The 18,315-nt window shown below is 35.8% G+C and overlaps 12 non-coding genes across 12 annotated transcripts; all 12 read left to right on the top strand.

The window, feature by feature from the left end:
• The first annotated feature begins 701 nt into the window (after nucleotides 1-701).
• TRNAT-AGU (transfer RNA threonine (anticodon AGU)) lies at nucleotides 702-775 on the top strand. The gene has a single exon. It is a non-coding gene; the product is annotated as a tRNA-Thr (tRNA).
• A 617-nt stretch (nucleotides 776-1,392) lies between these two features.
• Nucleotides 1,393-1,466, top strand: TRNAT-AGU (transfer RNA threonine (anticodon AGU)). The gene has a single exon. It is a non-coding gene; the product is annotated as a tRNA-Thr (tRNA).
• A 279-nt stretch (nucleotides 1,467-1,745) lies between these two features.
• On the top strand, nucleotides 1,746-1,819 carry TRNAT-AGU (transfer RNA threonine (anticodon AGU)). Its single transcript has one exon. It is a non-coding gene; the product is annotated as a tRNA-Thr (tRNA).
• Nucleotides 1,820-2,451: 632 nt separating this feature from the next.
• Nucleotides 2,452-2,525, top strand: TRNAT-AGU (transfer RNA threonine (anticodon AGU)). Its single transcript has one exon. It is a non-coding gene; the product is annotated as a tRNA-Thr (tRNA).
• Nucleotides 2,526-2,804: 279 nt separating this feature from the next.
• Nucleotides 2,805-2,878, top strand: TRNAT-AGU (transfer RNA threonine (anticodon AGU)). Its single transcript has one exon. It is a non-coding gene; the product is annotated as a tRNA-Thr (tRNA).
• A 633-nt stretch (nucleotides 2,879-3,511) lies between these two features.
• TRNAT-AGU (transfer RNA threonine (anticodon AGU)) lies at nucleotides 3,512-3,585 on the top strand. The gene has a single exon. It is a non-coding gene; the product is annotated as a tRNA-Thr (tRNA).
• A 279-nt stretch (nucleotides 3,586-3,864) lies between these two features.
• TRNAT-AGU (transfer RNA threonine (anticodon AGU)) lies at nucleotides 3,865-3,938 on the top strand. The gene has a single exon. It is a non-coding gene; the product is annotated as a tRNA-Thr (tRNA).
• Nucleotides 3,939-4,218: 280 nt separating this feature from the next.
• On the top strand, nucleotides 4,219-4,292 carry TRNAT-AGU (transfer RNA threonine (anticodon AGU)). The gene has a single exon. It is a non-coding gene; the product is annotated as a tRNA-Thr (tRNA).
• A 279-nt stretch (nucleotides 4,293-4,571) lies between these two features.
• Nucleotides 4,572-4,645, top strand: TRNAT-AGU (transfer RNA threonine (anticodon AGU)). Its single transcript has one exon. It is a non-coding gene; the product is annotated as a tRNA-Thr (tRNA).
• A 949-nt stretch (nucleotides 4,646-5,594) lies between these two features.
• TRNAT-AGU (transfer RNA threonine (anticodon AGU)) lies at nucleotides 5,595-5,668 on the top strand. Its single transcript has one exon. It is a non-coding gene; the product is annotated as a tRNA-Thr (tRNA).
• A 280-nt stretch (nucleotides 5,669-5,948) lies between these two features.
• On the top strand, nucleotides 5,949-6,022 carry TRNAT-AGU (transfer RNA threonine (anticodon AGU)). The gene has a single exon. It is a non-coding gene; the product is annotated as a tRNA-Thr (tRNA).
• Nucleotides 6,023-6,333: 311 nt separating this feature from the next.
• TRNAT-AGU (transfer RNA threonine (anticodon AGU)) lies at nucleotides 6,334-6,407 on the top strand. Its single transcript has one exon. It is a non-coding gene; the product is annotated as a tRNA-Thr (tRNA).
• The last annotated feature ends 11,908 nt before the right edge of the window (nucleotides 6,408-18,315 follow it).

Below are 18,315 nucleotides of genomic sequence, written 5' to 3'. Positions count from 1 at the left end.
CTTTCATGTGGTGCTGTGGCTTAGTTGGTCAAAGCGCCTATCTAGTAAACAGGAGATCCTGAGTTCAAATCTCAGCAGTGCCTTATTTTCATTCCGTTTTATGATCTTTGTGTGCAGGTTGCTGTTAAAGCATAGAAAAGTAAGATGTGCAAAACCTTTAGATTCATTCACTCTGGCTTACTTTGTCATCATTATACAAAGTTTAAAGAAGTCGGTAATTTCCAAGTAACACAGCATCTAAAATGTGGTGCTGTGGCTTAGATGGTTAAAACCTTTAGATTTATTCACTCTGGCTTATTTTGTTACCCTTATACGAAGTTTAGAGAAGCAGTCAATTTTCAAGTAACACAGCAGCTTTCATGTGGTGCTGTGGCTTAGTCTAGTAAACAGGAGATCCTGAGTTCAAATCTCAGCAGTGCCTTATTTTCATTCCGTTTTCTGATCTTTGTGTGCAGGTTGCTGTTAAAGCATAGAAAAGTAAGATGTGCAAAATCTTTAGATTCATTCACTCTGGCTTACTTTGTCATCATTATACAGAGTTTAAAGAAGTCGGTAATTTCCAAGTAACACAGCATCTAAAATGTGGTGCTGTGGCTTAGATGGTTAAAACCTTTAGTTTTATTCACTCTGGCTTAATTTGTTACCATTATACGAAGTTTAGAGAAGCAGGAAATTTTCAAGTAACACAGTAGCTTTCATGTGGTGCTGTGGCTTAGTTGGTCAAAGCGCCTGTCTAGTAAACAGGAGATCCTGAGTTCAAATCTCAGCAGTGCCTTATTTTCATTCTGTTTTAGGATCTTTGTTTGAAGTTTGCTGTTAAAGCATAGAAAATAAGATGTGCAGAACCTTTAGATTCATTCACTATGGCTTACTTTGTCATCATTATACAAAGTTTAAAGAAGTCGGTAATTTCCAAGTAACACAGCATCTAAAATGTGGTGCTGTGGCTTAGATGGTTAAAACCTTTAGATTTATTCACTCTGGCTTATTTTGTTACCCTTATACGAAGTTTAGAGAAGCAGTCAATTTTCAAGTAACACAGCAGCTTTCATGTGGTGCTGTGGCTTAGTCTAGTAAACAGGAGATCCTGAGTTCAAATCTCAGCAGTGCCTTATTTTCATTCCGTTTTCTGATCTTTGTGTGCAGGTTGCTGTTAAAGCATAGAAAAGTAAGATGTGCAAAATCTTTAGATTCATTCACTCTGGCTTACTTTGTCATCATTATACAGAGTTTAAAGAAGTCGGTAATTTCCAAGTAACACAGCATCTAAAATGTGGTGCTGTGGCTTAGATGGTTAAAACCTTTAGTTTTATTCACTCTGGCTTAATTTGTTACCATTATACGAAGTTTAGAGAAGCAGGAAATTTTCAAGTAACACAGTAGCTTTCATGTGGTGCTGTGGCTTAGTTGGTCAAAGCGCCTGTCTAGTAAACAGGAGATCCTGAGTTCAAATCTCAGCAGTGCCTTATTTTCATTCTGTTTTAGGATCTTTGTTTGAAGTTTGCTGTTAAAGCATAGAAAATAAGATGTGCAGAACCTTTAGATTCATTCACTATGGCTTACTTTGTCATCATTATACAAAGTTTAAAGAAGTCGGTAATTTCCAAGTAACACAGCATCTAAAATGTGGTGCTGTGGCTTAGATGGTTAAAACCTTTAGATTTAATCACACTGGCTTATTTTGTTACCATTATACAAAGTTTAGAGAAGCAGGCAATTTTCAAGTAACACAGCAGCTTTCATGTGGTGCTGTGGCTTAGTTGGTTAAAGCGCCTGTCTAGTAAACAGGAGATCCTGAGTTCAAATCTCAGCAGTGCCTTATTTTCATTCCGTTTTATGATCTTTGTTTGAAGTTTTCTGTTAAAGCATAGAAAATAAGATGTGCAAAACCTTTAGATTCATTCACTATGGCTTACTTTGTCATCATTATACAAAGTTTAAAGAAGTCGCTAATTTCCAAGTAACACAGCATCTAAAATGTGGTGCTGTGGCTTAGATGGTTAAAACCTTTAGATTTATTCACTCTGGCTTATTTTGTTACCATTATATGAAGTTTAGAGAAGCCGGCAATTTTCAAGTAACACAGTAGCTTTTATGTGGTGCTGTGGCTTAGTTGGTCAACTCGCCTGTCTAGTAAACAGGAGATCCTGAGTTCAAATCTCAGCAGTGCCTTATTTTCATTCTGTTTTAGGATCTTTGTTTGAAGTTTTCTGTTAAAGCATAGAAAATAAGATGCGCAGAACCTTTAGATTCATTCACTATGGCTTACTTTGTCATCATTATACAAAGTTTAAAGAAGTCGTTAATTTCCAAGTAACACAGCATCTAAAATGTGGTGCTGTGGCTTAGATGGTTAAAACCTTTAGATTTAATCACACTGGCTTATTTTGTTACCATTATACGAAGTTTAGAGAAGCAGGCAATTTTCAAGTAACACAGCAGCTTTCATGTGGTGCTGTGGCTTAGTTGGACAAAGCGCCTGTCTAGTAAACAGGAGATCCTGAGTTCAAATCTCAGCAGTGCCTTATTTTCATTCTGTTTTCTGATCTTTGTTTGAAGTTTTCTGTTAAAGCATAGAAAATAAGATGCGCAGAACCTTTAGATTCATTCACTATGGCTTACTTTGTCATCATTATACAAAGTTTAAAGAAGTCGGTAATTTCCAAGTAACACAGCATCTAAAATGTGGTGCTGTGGCTTAGATGGTTAAAATCTTTAGATTTATTCACACTGGCTTATTTTGTTACCATTATATGAAGTTTAGAGAAGCAGGCAATTTTCAAGTAACACAGCAGCTTTCATGTGGTGCTGTGGCTTAGTTGGTTAAAGCGCCTGTCTAGTAAACAGGAGATCCTGAGTTCAAATCTCAGCAGTGCCTTATTTTCATTCCGTTTTCTGATCTTTGTGTGCAGGTTGCTGTAAAAGCATAGAAAAGTAAGATGTGCAAAATCTTTAGATTCATTCACTCTGGCTTACTTTGTCATCATTATACAGAGTTTAAAGAAGTCGGTAATTTCCAAGTAACACAGCATCTAAAATGTGGTGCTGTGGCTTAGATGGTTAAAACCTTTAGATTTATTCACTCTGGCTTAATTTGTTACCATTATACGAAGTTTAGAGAAGCAGGCAATTTTCAAGTAACACAGTAGCTTTCATGTTGTGCTGTGGCTTAGTTGGTTAAAGCGCCTGTCTAGTAAACAGGAGATCCTGAGTTCAAATCTCAGCAGTGCCTTATTTTCATTCCGTTTTCTGATCTTTGTGTGCAGGTTGCTGTTAAAGCATAGAAAATAAGATGTGCAGAACCTTTAGATTCATTCACTATGGCTTACTTTGTCATCATTATACAAAGTTTAAAGAAGTCGGTAATTTCCAAGTAACACAGCATCTAAAATGTGGTGCTGTGGCTTAGATGGTTAAAACCTTTAGATTTATTCACACTGGCTTATTTTGTTACCATTATACGAAGTTTAGAGAAGCAGGCAATTTTCAAGTAACACAGCAGCTTTCATGTGGTGCTGTGGCTTAGTTGGACAAAGCGCCTGTCTAGTAAACAGGAGATCCTGAGTTCAAATCTCAGCAGTGCCTTATTTTCATTCTGTTTTCTGATCTTTGTTTGAAGTTTTCTGTTAAAGCATAGAAAATAAGATGCGCAGAACCTTTAGATTCATTCACTATGGCTTACTTTGTCATCATTATACAAAGTTTAAAGAAGTCGGTAATTTCCAAGTAACACAGCATCTAAAATGTGGTGCTGTGGCTTAGATGGTTAAAACCTTTAGATTTATTCACACTGGCTTATTTTGTTACCATTATACGAAGTTTAGAGAAGCAGGCAATTTTCAAGTAACACAGCAGCTTTCATGTGGTGCTGTGGCTTAGTTGGTCAAAGCGCCTGTCTAGTAAACAGGAGATCCTGAGTTCAAATCTCAGCAGTGCCTTATTTTCATTCCGTTTTCTGATCTATGTGTGCAGGTTGCTGTTAAAGCATAGAAAAGTAAGATGTGCAAAACCTTTAGATTCATTCACTCTTGCTTACTTTGTCATCATTATACAAAGTTTAAAGAAGTCGGTAATTTCCAAGTAACACAGCATCTAAAATGTGGTGCTGTGGCTTAGATGGTTAAAACCTTTAGATTTATTCACTCTGGCTTATTTTGTTACCATTATACGAAGTTTAGAGAAGCAGTCAATTTTCAAGTAACACAGCAGCTTTCCTGTGGTGCTGTGGCTTAGTTGGTTAAAGCGCCTGTCTAGTAAACAGGAGATCCTGAGTTCAAATCTCAGCAGTGCCTTATTTTCATTCTGTTTTAGGATCTTTGTTTGAAGTTTGCTGTTAAAGCATAGAAAATAAGATGTGCAGAACCTTTAGATTCATTCACTATGGCTTACTTTGTCATCATTATACAAAGTTTAAAGAAGTCGGTAATTTCCAAGTAACACAGCATCTAAAATGTGGTGCTGTGGCTTAGATGGTTAAAACCTTTAGATTTAATCACACTGGCTTATTTTGTTACCATTATACGAAGTTTAGAGAAGCAGGCAATTTTCAAGTAACACAGCAGCTTTCATGTGGTGCTGTGGCTTAGTTGGTTAAAGCGCCTGTCTAGTAAACAGGAGATCCTGAGTTCAAATCTCAGCAGTGCCTTATTTTCATTCCGTTTTCTGATCTTTGTGTGCAGGTTGCTGTTAAAGCATAGAAAAGTAAGATGTGCAAAATCTTTAGATTCATTCACTCTGGCTTACTTTGTCATCATTATACAGAGTTTAAAGAAGTCGGTAATTTCCAAGTAACACAGCATCTAAAATGTGGTGCTGTGGCTTAGATGGTTAAAACCTTTAGATTTATTCACTCTGGCTTAATTTGTTACCATTATACGAAGTTTAGAGAAGCAGGCAATTTTCAAGTAACACAGTAGCTTTCATGTGGTGCTGTGGCTTAGTTGGTCAAAGCGCCTGTCTAGTAAACAGGAGATACTGAGTTCAAATCTCAGCAGTGCCTTATTTTCATTCTGTTTTAGGATCTTTGTTTGAAGTTTGCTGTTAAAGCATAGAAAATAAGATGTGCAGAACCTTTAGATTCATTCACTATGGCTTACTTTGTCATCATTATACAAAGTTTAAAGAAGTCGGTAATTTCCAAGTAACACAGCATCTAAAATGTGGTGCTGTGGCTTAGATGGTTAAAACCTTTAGATTTAATCACACTGGCTTATTTTGGTACCATTATACAAAGTTTAGAGAAGCAGGCAATTTTCAAGTAACACAGCAGCTTTCATGTGGTGCTGTGGCTTAGTTGGTTAAAGTTGTACTCCATTTCAGAAGAGCACAGATTAAAAAAACAATCGCTTCTTTATTATTATTTATTTTATATAATTATGCCTGTGCTAAGGGAAAACTAAATTTTTATAGAAAAACTATTTCATCATACTTGATTTATCTTTAGAATAAATTTGAAGAATTGATAATGCAGTAGTCTTTATAAGCATCTCAAATACTTCTACTAAAAGCACATGGAAGATTTCTGTTTTTTTTTATTATTATTATTATTATTATTTAGAAGCAAGCAATTTTCAAGCAACGCTCTGCTCAATTGTGGTGCTGTGGCTTAGTTGGTTAAAGCGCCTGTCTAGTAAACAGGAGATCCTGAGTTCAAATCTCAGCAGTGCCTTATTTTCATTCCGTTTTATGATCTTTGTGTGCAGGTTGCGGTTAAAGCATAGAAAAGTAAGATGTGCAAAACCTTTAGATTCATTCACTCTGGCTTACTTTGTCATCATTATACAAAGTTTAAAGAAGTCGGTAATTTCCAAGTAACACAGCATCTAAAATGTGTTGCTGTGGCTTAGATGGTTAAAACCTTTAGATTTATTCACTCTGGCTTATTTTGTTACCATTATACGAAGTTTAGAGAAGCAGGCAATTTTCAAATAACACAGTAGCTTTCATGTGGTGCTGTGGCTTAGTTGGTCAAAGTGCCTGTCTAGTAAACAGGAGATCCTGAGTTCAAATCTCAGCAGTGCCTTAGCTTTATTTTGTTTTATGATCTTTTCATGCAGTTTGCTGTTGAAGCATGAAAAAGTACTGTAAGTTGTGCAAAACCTTTAGATTCATTCACTCTGGCTCTCTTGGTCATCAATATACAAAGTTTAAAGTTGCACTCCATTTCAGAAGAGCACAGATTAAAAAAAACAATCCCCTTCTTTTTTATTATTCATTTTATGCTGTGGCTTAGATGGTTAAACCTTTAGATTTATTCACTCTGGCTTATTTTGTTACCATTATACGAAGTTTAGAGAAGCAGGCAATTTTCAAGTAACACAACAGCTTTCATGTGGTGCTGTGGCTTAGTTGGTTAAAGCGCCTGTCTAGTAAACAGGAGATCCTGAGTTCAAATCTCAGCAGTGCCTTAGCTTTATTCTGTTTTATGATCTTTTCATGCAGTTTGCTGTTGAAGCATGGAAAAGCACTGTAAGTTGTGCAAAACCTTTAGATTCATTCACTCTGGCTCTCTTGGTCATCAATATACAAAGTTTCACTGCGTCCTGCAGCTTTATCAAAGGTAAGCAGTGAAACGCGTTAGGTGACAGTACCCAGCCTTGTTGGAGTGTGTGGATCTTCCCTGTGGTGTGGCCATTATTATCACCAACATCCATTACTCTCATCCTTCACCATTGGCGGACACCGTGCACATCTCAAATACAGGTGAACATTATCGGATTCCATCCTCCACCTATTCACATGAGGATCATTGTGCACGGAAGCCTTTTCATTACCATCATCCAGTGATTACTTCTTGGGGTACATCGCTCCCAGGATCCCTCCGGTGATACAAATTACCATCCTTTCACCCCTATTGGAGGACTGAACATTCTGGATTCCTCCGGTGATACAAATTACCATCTATTCACCCTTATTGGAGGACTGAACACTATGGTGAGCATAAAAATTAACCCCTGATCCTCCAGCGGTTATTATACATACCGTAACCATCGTGAGGACATTCACTTGGACATTCTTGAGAGTATTGAACCCATCACTCTGTAACGTGCACTTACCTTTTTTCCACCAGTGATACTATCACAATACCAATACCACACCCATCCCTCAAGGCTTGGCTAATTGATTTTATCATTCATTCCAATTTACTTTTTATTCCCTTCCTTTACCCATTTATGTATTATTTATTGTAACATTGTTTTTATTGTTATATGCTATTTGATTGAGTAAAATTGTGATACAGCTTGATAATACAGAAAATCAACGAATCAATAAATCTATGCTTTTATGCTGATGTAGCCAGCGTCCGGTCCTCTCCTCCCCAGTGCTGGAGATGTCACTGCTGCCACTGCAGCTGGTGATCCATTAACTTCCACAGCCACTGCCATAATGCTGCTGGGATATGGAGCGGCAGCCCTCTGCATTTCATGCCCCCTGTGCCCCCCTCCCATGAATCGTGCACCCCCCGCAACCCCCCTCTGCATTTTGCTGCCCCCCCGCGACCCTCCCCCCCCCAACACCCCCCCCCTGTGATTCCCCCCCGAGATTCGCGTGGCATAAGCAGAGCTTTCCAATAAAACTCAATGCTTATGAGTAATTAATTAATTAATGTGATAAAGGTTTAAATATCAGAGTTATAGAAGGAGGAGGGCATTTGAGGAAGAACCAGCAAGCACGGGGGGGGCTGGAGGTAATTATGAAGGAGGTTTAATCATGGCTGATCACTGTCCTTGAAAGGTGTCCATTTTGATTTGATTTAGAATTACGGTTTAAGTATTAGCTAATCAATTTTATGTTTCTTGCGTTAGTCTGCATTTGCAAATACCTGTAATAAAGCTTTTCTTTAAGTAAAGCATTGCCATACATTTAATAATAAGGTTGTGTGGGTGTGCAATCATTTCAGTGTTGCCGTTATATTTAAAGGTAATAAAGTAAATAAATTTGGTTTGGGTTATTTATCATATCTAAGCTTATCAGATAAATATCTGTTTTATCAGTTGGAGGCCCCAGCGAGATCCAATGATGTTGGTTTTTACATTTTATCAGTTATTGAGAAAATCAAAGTTTGAAGAAAAAAAAAATTAGCTATTTAAAAAAAAAAAAAAAAAAATGTGTAGAAAAAATTGTAAAGTCGGTGCATTTTTTGTACCCTTATCTTTCTCAACATCTGTTAAATTGTGCTAATCCAAAATCACTTGAAGCAACTTTTAATTATAAAACAAATAGATCGTAATTTAAGGCATGGAAAGACAACGCTGCATTTTGCAGACTGTCAGCTTGCTAAAACTCCCCCCATCGCCCATTTCTTCTCTGTGTCAGAGAATAGATAAGGAGAGCAGCGAGAAACTTGGCAGGAAGTTTTAAACAACCTTGCTTGTTCCTTTCGTTTATTTGCAAAGCATGCAGACTATAGCAAGCATATTGATATAAAGGTTATGCTGGCAATAATTTTCTACTTTTTTAAAAAAAATATTCTTTAAATGACAGTATTTTTTTTGTTTGTTTTTATTTTTTTGACCGCGGTTGGATTGTTTGGTGTATATTGTCTGCTGAGGATATTGCTGAAGTAACTAATCTGTAGCGGTTGTTTTGATAATTAGAGTTTCTTTGTTTGTGCAATCTATACATTTTAAAGAAGTTGCATATATTTGTTGTAGGTTTTCCCGTGCTTATAATTTGGTGATTAGAGATAGGAGGTTGTGCAATTATATTTCTTTCTGGTTGACTGGCCAGCAACATGTGGAAGAAATGGAATGCATGATTTATCCATAATCTGTATTGTTTGGAAACCCCCGGATTGTCTACTGTATATGGTTTTTATAAGAAAATGTTAATAAATAATTAAGTATATGTTGCATTGTTAGAGCTAGCAAGCAGTCTGATTACAATAACAGTTTGAGCTAATTTCTTTATATCCCCAGACAGAGGTCCGTTAAAATACAGAGTTTAAAGGAGTAGACGCTAATATTGTAAGCCAAGTAACAGTTCATTTTTACCACCAGAATAAATAAAGTTAATTGGAATATTGTTTATAACAAAGAAAGATCGAGTTTATCTCATTGTAAAGTTTTTTTGGTCTCCTGTCTTGCGGAGATGAAGTCCGTAATGTAGGACTGATGTTTTTCTGCTATGGGTTTTTGATTTAAATTTTTTGGGTTTATTAAACAAAGCAGCTGTGAGTTGGAAACTCTAAAGTGATGGATTCAGTTGATGTAATGCGAGATAAGGAGTTGTCCATGTTAGGTGAAGAAACAGGAAATGATCATGTGAATTCAATGTTTTTCATTTAATGAGTAATACATTTTGGATAAGAAAAGTGATATATATCGATGAGATATAAGTCCAATATAACATCTATTCTTAAAGGTTCATATTGACATATTAGACCGTGTTTTCTGTTGGCAATTTCTATTGCTTATTTGCTTGATCTGGATACATATATTGAATCAGATATACCTTGAGTAATGCGCAGATAAATCCTGGGTTTATTTTTATTCTTATGAATGGAAGGTAATCAGTGATAACTGACTCAAGGCTGTGGGGTTTTCTTTAAGCCAATTTTTGTTTTGTTGTTGATTTGTGTTAATTTAATTTGTTTGTTTTAAAAGGGGGAGGGTACTAAATTGATAGAGTATCTTAAGGGGTTAATACTGTGGCCACAGTTAGCTAGATAACCAGGGGAGATAGTGATCTAATCGTGTAATGATCACTTAGACAATGTGCAGATATGGTAACAAAGAATGACATATTGCATATAATTTTTTTATGATTTGACGAGTTGATTTTTTCCTGTGAGAGTGCTGACCGGTAGCGAGATTCACAGGGGGTATCTGCCACCTACGTACAAGGTAGAATATATGGGGAAAAATAATAAGAGAAGACAGGTTGGGGGTGGGACACGTGACTACTGGTAGCAAAGAATGACAGTAGAGACCCACAAGACTGGTAACAAGGAATGACAGGATGTGGAAGGCGTAGGTGTGGTAACAGTGAATGACACATAACGCATGGTAAGGTTTTTTTGGGGACATTTTTCATTTATTTTATTTACATTTTTGTCTTTGAAAGATGTAACACTGTTTTAAGCATTTGTATGGGATCACAGAAATCTCTCTGAGTATGTGACGAGTGTGAGCAAGTGAGAAGGAATAGAAAATACTATGCTGGTCATAGTTAGTTGGAATTGGCGATGATGATGCACCTGTGAGGTAATGATTATTTGATGAGAGTGAACGCGCAATGGTCTGGTGACAGGTGGTGAAAGCTTCAAGAATTGAGATAGTATATCCCAATAACCCACATATGTTTGGAAAGATTGTACTGTCCCACTGAGGGGTTAATTCTGTTCAGTGGGAAGTGAGGAGAGGTGATATTTCTTTTAGAGCCTTAGGGAGAAAAGAAAAATGGGAAAAAAAAAGAATAATTTTGAAAAAAAAATGTTTTGTTTATTTTTGAAAAAGCAGAAGGGAATAAGTTTTTTTCAGTGATGAGGTGAGAGTAACATCAGAAATAACTCTGTAGGAGATTAAAGGCAGGAAATGGTTAATGAGATTGATAAGAGAGTAAAGTTTTATTCCTAAATGATGTGAAATATCCAAGGAGTGTTACAGAACTGTTTTCCATAACAAGGACATTTGAACAATTATGTGTTGAAAGATCTTAGAATTGAAGATATTGTTTACTCTTTTGAAAAAGCACAATGAATAGATTGAAGTTATTGCAATGTTTGTATGGGACAGTGATCAGCCATACCCAAGGATGACCTCCACTCCCCTCCCCTCTGCTTCCCTCATGTGATAATGTTGTTTTGTCAACATCTGTTTAAAAAACTGCCATTTTTTTTCCAAATGACAAATGCTAATATGATGTCTGAGCTTAATAATGCTATTGCTTTTGCTTGTTTTATTAATTAAATCCCAGCCAATAGAGGTGTGACCATTCCAGAGAAAAGATTAATTTACAAATTGATGCATTTCATTTTGCACAGAAAAAGCAAGTGTTTAAAAAAAATATATAGTATTATTATTATTATTATTATTATTATTATTATTATTATTATTATTATTATTATTACTGAGCCACTAGAAATTCTTTAGAAAATAATATTGAGTCTGCAGGTACCTCTGCAGAATCCTTATCAAAGCCCTTATTGGAAAATACAGATCTTATAGTGATTATTATAAGATGTATATTGAGTTGCATTTTTATGCTTACTGATTTATCTGATTGCATGTTGCCACGTTACTAGATCCATTGGTCATGCATATGAGCCCACAAATAAGGAATGGAGGTCACAATTAGGTGCAGCGCTACTGGGTACTGCCATTAGTAATCGTATTTGCTGCACAACTAATCATGATATTCTCTCAAATATTTGTAATGATTTAATGATTGTTTTTTTCTCAGAGTGGTTTGGAAGAAATTGTGTATTGTTAACAGGAATCCATGAGACACTGCTGTCAGAAGGCACTAACCGATATGAGGACCCTCACGGGGTTAGAGGATACGATTGATGCTCATAGGGCATTAAGCAATTAGTATTTTGATGAGTTTTTCATTACTAATCATGTCACAAGTTTCTAAACATCTATGGACCACAAGAAATCGTTTTTTCCAGATTTTACAACAAAGCATATTATCTAATACCCATAGTATTTGCAACACTCCGTTATTGAAGGTTATCTGCCCAATGTGATTATTCTTATTATTTTTGTAGTGTAAATCAATTCACTTTACAGTTATGGAAATATTACAGTCATCTAATCATTGGTTTATGATCTGCATAGTTCTTACAATCAAATAGCAGATAGTCAGGACTTACTACATTTATTTACAGCACAGTCCAATATACGTGGACTCAATTAAGCCAAAGTTTTATGGACAGCCCCACTATGTCCCACAATGAGTTGCATGATTGCTACCACAATGCTGATTCAATATGTTTATGATCTAATGATGTGTTTAAATTCTTTACAGGATTCTCTTACTGACACCTTTTCTATTACTACTACTAAATCTAACTGACACAGATCTGACAAAGTACAATATACGGACATAATTGCTTCATTTGAGGCTCTGATACACGCACTGACAGAAGCCACAGCACTGGATATATTAGATTTATCATATACCTGTCTTTACTGTAATGAACAACAAGCAGCGGCCTTGGGAGTTTGAACACATATACATGGGGGTTCACATAGACCCATCAGGTGCTACAGTTGCACACTTGACCGAGTGGCATCTGCTTTACCAACATGTTTAAGGACTGTGGCGGCTGCTGCAGCCTTTGTATAGAAATTACAGAACACCGCACACTATGTGTCTCTAATGCTACATCTTTTCTAATGAACTCTTCACGGACAAGACACATTTCCAGTGCATGGTTCTCTCGTTGGGAACTTTTGCTCCCAGCACCACATGATCTGACCATTGTCAGGTGTTGTACGCTAAATCCTGCTTCTCTGCTACCTGGTGGGACCCGGGAGTCCCAGAGGATGGATGAGAGGCAGGATTTAGAACATGATTGTGAGGAATATTTAAAGCAAAATTTCTCCAATTAGACCTGATATCTCTGACACGCCACTACCATCTACAAAGATTGTAGTTGTCACCAACAAGGAGACTCAGGATGGCCATATACGGGATATGCGGTAGTATTGGATTTAGAGATCCTCATTTTCCATCATGATTTTGCTATGATATAATACGCTAATATCACAGCAAGTAAAGGAGCTCATTGAGGCTGTGCAACTCCCTGCAAAGGCAGTAGTTGTTAAGTGTCAAGCTCACATGTTATAAAGTGATCTTGTTGCACTTGGTAACAAAAATAAGATGGCCACTGTTGTGAATCACACCACTATACAATTTAATGTTTTTACAATTGACCAGCAGAATCTTATAAAACATCAAGAGTTGTGTATTTAAAAGGAATGTGCCAATGGATGATGAATGGATGCAGTTAAAAGGCTAATGGCCTATGTAAAGATGGTGGGGGCAGACCAGTAGCTCTCAAAACCCCTCCTCCTGGCACATGCGGAAGCTGCCCATGGGATGACCCATGTAAGGAGAGAGAGGGCATGTATGTTGATTTCATCTTATGCAGAGGCCCAAACGCATCTGCAGAAGAATGAACTCAAGAAAATTATTCCTATAGAACCATCAAACATTTCTCCTACCACTGGTCCATTCCTAAGGTTAAAAAATATTTTTTTGGGAATTTACATGCATTTAAAATTGTCATTATATTTAAATGGTATCTGATATGTTATCTTGATTATAAGGAACATCCCAGATGTCCCATGTACAGCATCCTTTACAGCAAAGAAATTTATTAAGAAATTTGTGTTCAGATATGTTATCACATAAGGTATATGGTATTTAAAAAAAAATCTTAGAGGTACATATTTTGACAGGAAAGGTATTCTAAGGAATAAGTCAATATATGGGTATTGACGGTTGGTTGCACTCACCATTCACTAAAAGGTTTTAGTCAAAATTGAACATGTTAACAAATGCACATTGAGAACATATTATTTAGGGTGGGTGTGGAAATTACCATGAGTTGACTTGAAGTTTTGTCTTCGGTTTTGTATAACATTCACACTACTCCTCAGCAGCCACTGAACCTGTCCCCTTATAAGATCATTATTTTAATTTATATATACATTTTTTTTATTTTTTGGGAGACCAGCAAACCCTATTCAACATCCAGCAGCAGACTTGTCACTCTAATTCTCAGATCATCTAAATACTTTACCAGAAAAGCAAACAAGCTTATCAAGGGATGTTGTTATAAGGTCCAGCCTGGAGACTATGCAATGGTGAGACAATTCTTACAATTAAATGTCTAGTAGATCAAAGGCAAGACCCGTCCCTGTGAAACAAACCAATTGAATTAATGCGTCTCACTGCAAGAAGGTTTCCGACCTGGTGGTGATATCAGTTGAAAGAAAAAGAAACTGATGCAGATAAATATTGTGACTTTGATTCTAATTTAATAAACTTATTTGATGATGGGCCTGTCCAGGGCCCCCACACAGACCAAGACAAGGTCCACGGAATCGGGGGGCATCCTTAGTGGTGTCCCTGCGGGTTGTGGGCAAGAAGAGGTCCACGGAATCGGGGGATACCCTTAGTGGTGTCCCTGCGGGTTGTGGACAAGGTGTAAAACAATGATCCCCATGAGTGACCAAGTTTCCCATACACTCACTAACTGAAGAAGTCATTTTTGTTTTTTTAAGTTTTCGTATTTTTATAGTGAATGAGGGTTACCAGGGATTGGTTGCTGGCAAGGACAGTGTGTATAGTTATCAAAGAGGTATTACTAGAGTCATGGTGGTGTATTCTACTTCTGCTTTTAATTTAATCCCACAAGTATAATCATAACAGACACACATATACATCATACTACTGATGCTCCCAGGTTTCGGTATGCATCAGAGGATGGTAATAAAATACTGATAGCCAATATGTTAAACTAATTAGAAGGTTTAAAATAAATATATGAGTAATAACATAAAAGTAACTGAGAACGCCCACACCAGAACTATTGATAAAATACATCTAGTTGAGGTATAAGTAAAGAAGAGGCATTCTAAATAAGGATGTTAACAATGGTGCAAACATAATATCTATATGCAAACTGACATTTCTTCTTTAAGACGCTCATCATGAGCTGATAAAAAGAACAATAAGGTAAACTGATTGTTGGTTATATTGTCATCTACGGTATCACTCCGGTAATCTTGGGTTAATGGCTACTTATATTTGCAGTCAAATCAAACAACACTTAATATTCTATGTACAATTTACACAAGTGAATCTTATAAGGTTACTGACTCTCCCTAGGTTTCAAATTGGTAAAGAGTGTAATAACAGGAGATATTTTGGAGTACAACAAAACATGTAGTTATGTGACAGAGTTGGGTGTGCTAGTATAAAATCTAGATAAAAAGGGTACTCATTGAATTGTTTCTTATGATGTTTTCTCAAACACACTGTCTCATAAGCCATGGACATTGCCACAAGGATTATATTATATTTACAAAACTTAAGGTTTCTAAATGGTTACAAACAAGATATATTGTAATAAAATTTACTTTTACTAATTAATACAGTGGTGATTCAACATGAAGATTTGAAAGTAATACATGGTATATTAAAGAAACACACTTATTTACATTATCCCAAGTTTATAAAATTGTATTTGAATTTGTGAATATAATTAAAATATGGTACAAGCATCACAAATACTAAACGGATGATGACGTTAAAAGGAAAATTGAATGAAATTATTTGGGTTAAAAATTAGTTTATTGAACAGGTGTGAGTGATGTGATTCCCTACAGTTGGTTTATTTGGTTGAACCCCAATAACTGGTTCGCATAAGTCAATGTTATATATGCTTTAAGAAGTTTGATGTTTTTGCCAAGATAATATTATTGATTTTTCTGTATACTAGTGAAATGCTTCAAGCAGGTTTTCCGATGTATTAAGAGAGAAACAAATGATGCACAGTACGAGAGATATGAACTTTCTTCAGAGATATGAAAAAAGTTGAGGATGGACTGATAATACAGAAAATCAACGAATCAATAAATCTATGCTTTTATTATATTCTGTTTTCCTGACTGCTGCTATTATTGCTGCAGATGACTTTAGCTTGTTGCACAATGTACTATTCACTGCGTATGAGGCCTACCCTTTGCGCTAAGCAGCAGGTGTTTTTTAGAAGCAGCAGCCATTTTGTTGAACCATGACTTGCATAATAAAATTATAAAATGGCTGATCATTCAGAACAGTGCTATAAAAGTGATTTCTTGTTGAGAATTGTTTTTGGTTTTAGAAGCTTAAGAATGTGATGTTGACAGTATAATGTAGCAAGGACATAAAGTTAGTCTCCACAAACTGAATAATATGGGAACAAGGCCACACATACGTAGACCCACAAGGCCACTGAAGTTGGGTGTTGGGTTAATTATGACATCATGATTGAAAGCAGAGCTTTCCAATAAAACTCAATGCTTATGAGTAATTAATTAATTAATGTGATAAAGGTTTAAATATCAGAGTTATAGAAGGAGGAGGGCATTTGAGGAAGAACCAGCAAGCACGGGGGGGCTGGAGGTAATTATGAAGGAGGTTTAATCATGGCTGATCACTGTCCTTGAAAGGTGTCCATTTTGATTTGATTTAGAATTACGGTTTAAGTATTAGCTAATCAATTTTATGTTTCTTGTGTTAGTCTGCATTTGCAAATACCTGTAATAAAGCTTTTCTTTAAGTAAAGCATTGCCATACATTTAATAATAAGGTTGTGTGGGTGTGCAATCATTTCAGTGTTGCCGTTATATTTAAAGGTAATAAAGTAAATAAATTTGGTTTGGGTTATTTATCATATCTAAGCTTATCAGATAAATATCTGTTTTATCAGTTGGAGGCCCCAGCGAGATCCAATGATGTTGGTTTTTACATTTTATCAGTTATTGAGAAAATCAAAGTTTGAAGAAAAAAAAAATTAGCTATTTAAAAAAAAAAAAAAAAAAATGTGTAGAAAAAATTGTAAAGTCGGTGCATTTTTTGTACCCTTATCTTTCTCAACATCTGTTAAATTGTGCTAATCCAAAATCACTTGAAGCAACTTTTAATTATAAAACAAATAGATCGTAATTTAAGGCATGGAAAGACAACGCTGCATTTTGCAGACTGTCAGCTTGCTAAAACTCCCCCCATCGCCCATTTCTTCTCTGTGTCAGAGAATAGATAAGGAGAGCAGCGAGAAACTTGGCAGGAAGTTTTAAACAACCTTGCTTGTTCCTTTCGTTTATTTGCAAAGCATGCAGACTATAGCAAGCATATTGATATAAAGGTTATGCTGGCAATAATTTTCTACTTTTTTAAAAAAAATATTCTTTAAATGACAGTATTTTTTTTGTTTGTTTTTATTTTTTTGACCGCGGTTGGATTGTTTGGTGTATATTGTCTGCTGAGGATATTGCTGAAGTAACTAATCTGTAGCGGTTGTTTTGATAATTAGAGTTTCTTTGTTTGTGCAATCTATAAATTTTAAAGAAGTTGCATATATTTGTTGTAGGTTTTCCCGTGCTTATAATTTGGTGATTAGAGATAGGAGGTTGTGCAATTATATTTCTTTCTGGTTGACTGGCCAGCAACATGTGGAAGAAATGGAATGCATGATTTATCCATAATCTGTATTGTTTGGAAACCCCCGGATTGTCTACTGTATATGGTTTATATAAGAAAATGTTAATAAATAATTAAGTATATGTTGCATTGTTAGAGCTAGCAAGCAGTCTGATTACAATAACAGTTTGAGCTAATTTCTTTATATCCCCAGACAGAGGTCCGTTAAAATACAGAGTTTAAAGGAGTAGACGCTAATATTGTAAGCCAAGTAACAGTTCATTTTTACCACCAGAATAAATAAAGTTAATTGGAATATTGTTTATAACAAAGAAAGATCGAGTTTATCTCATTGTAAAGTTTTTTTGGTCTCCTGTCTTGCGGAGATGAAGTCCGTAATGTAGGACTGATGTTTTTCTGCTATGGGTTTTTGATTTAAATTTTTTGGGTTTATTAAACAAAGCAGCTGTGAGTTGGAAACTCTAAAGTGATGGATTCAGTTGATGTAATGCGAGATAAGGAGTTGTCCATGTTAGGTGAAGAAACAGGAAATGATCATGTGAATTCAATGTTTTTCATTTAATGAGTAATACATTTTGGATAAGAAAAGTGATATATATCGATGAGATATAAGTCCAATATAACATCTATTCTTAAAGGTTCATATTGACATATTAGACCGTGTTTTCTGTTGGCAATTTCTATTGCTTATTTGCTTGATCTGGATACATATATTGAATCAGATATACCTTGAGTAATGCGCAGATAAATCCTGGGTTTATTTTTATTCTTATGAATGGAAGGTAATCAGTGATAACTGACTCAAGGCTGTGGGGTTTTCTTTAAGCCAATTTTTGTTTTGTTGTTGATTTGTGTTAATTTAATTTGTTTGTTTTAAAAGGGGGAGGGTACTAAATTGATAGAGTATCTTAAGGGGTTAATACTGTGGCCACAGTTAGCTAGATAACCAGGGGAGATAGTGATCTAATCGTGTAATGATCACTTAGACAATGTGCAGATATGGTAACAAAGAATGACATATTGCATATAATTTTTTTATGATTTGACGAGTTGATTTTTTCCTGTGAGAGTGCTGACCGGTAGCGAGATTCACAGGGGGTATCTGCCACCTACGTACAAGGTAGAATATATGGGGAAAAATAATAAGAGAAG

This window comes from Crinia signifera, chromosome 11, assembly GCF_055691185.1.
Source record: "Crinia signifera chromosome 11, ASM5569118v1, whole genome shotgun sequence".
In the NCBI taxonomy this organism is placed as follows: domain Eukaryota; kingdom Metazoa; phylum Chordata; class Amphibia; order Anura; family Myobatrachidae; genus Crinia; species Crinia signifera.
Note: the sequence above shows the minus strand (reverse complement) of the source record. Positions and strands in the feature narration are given on the sequence as shown.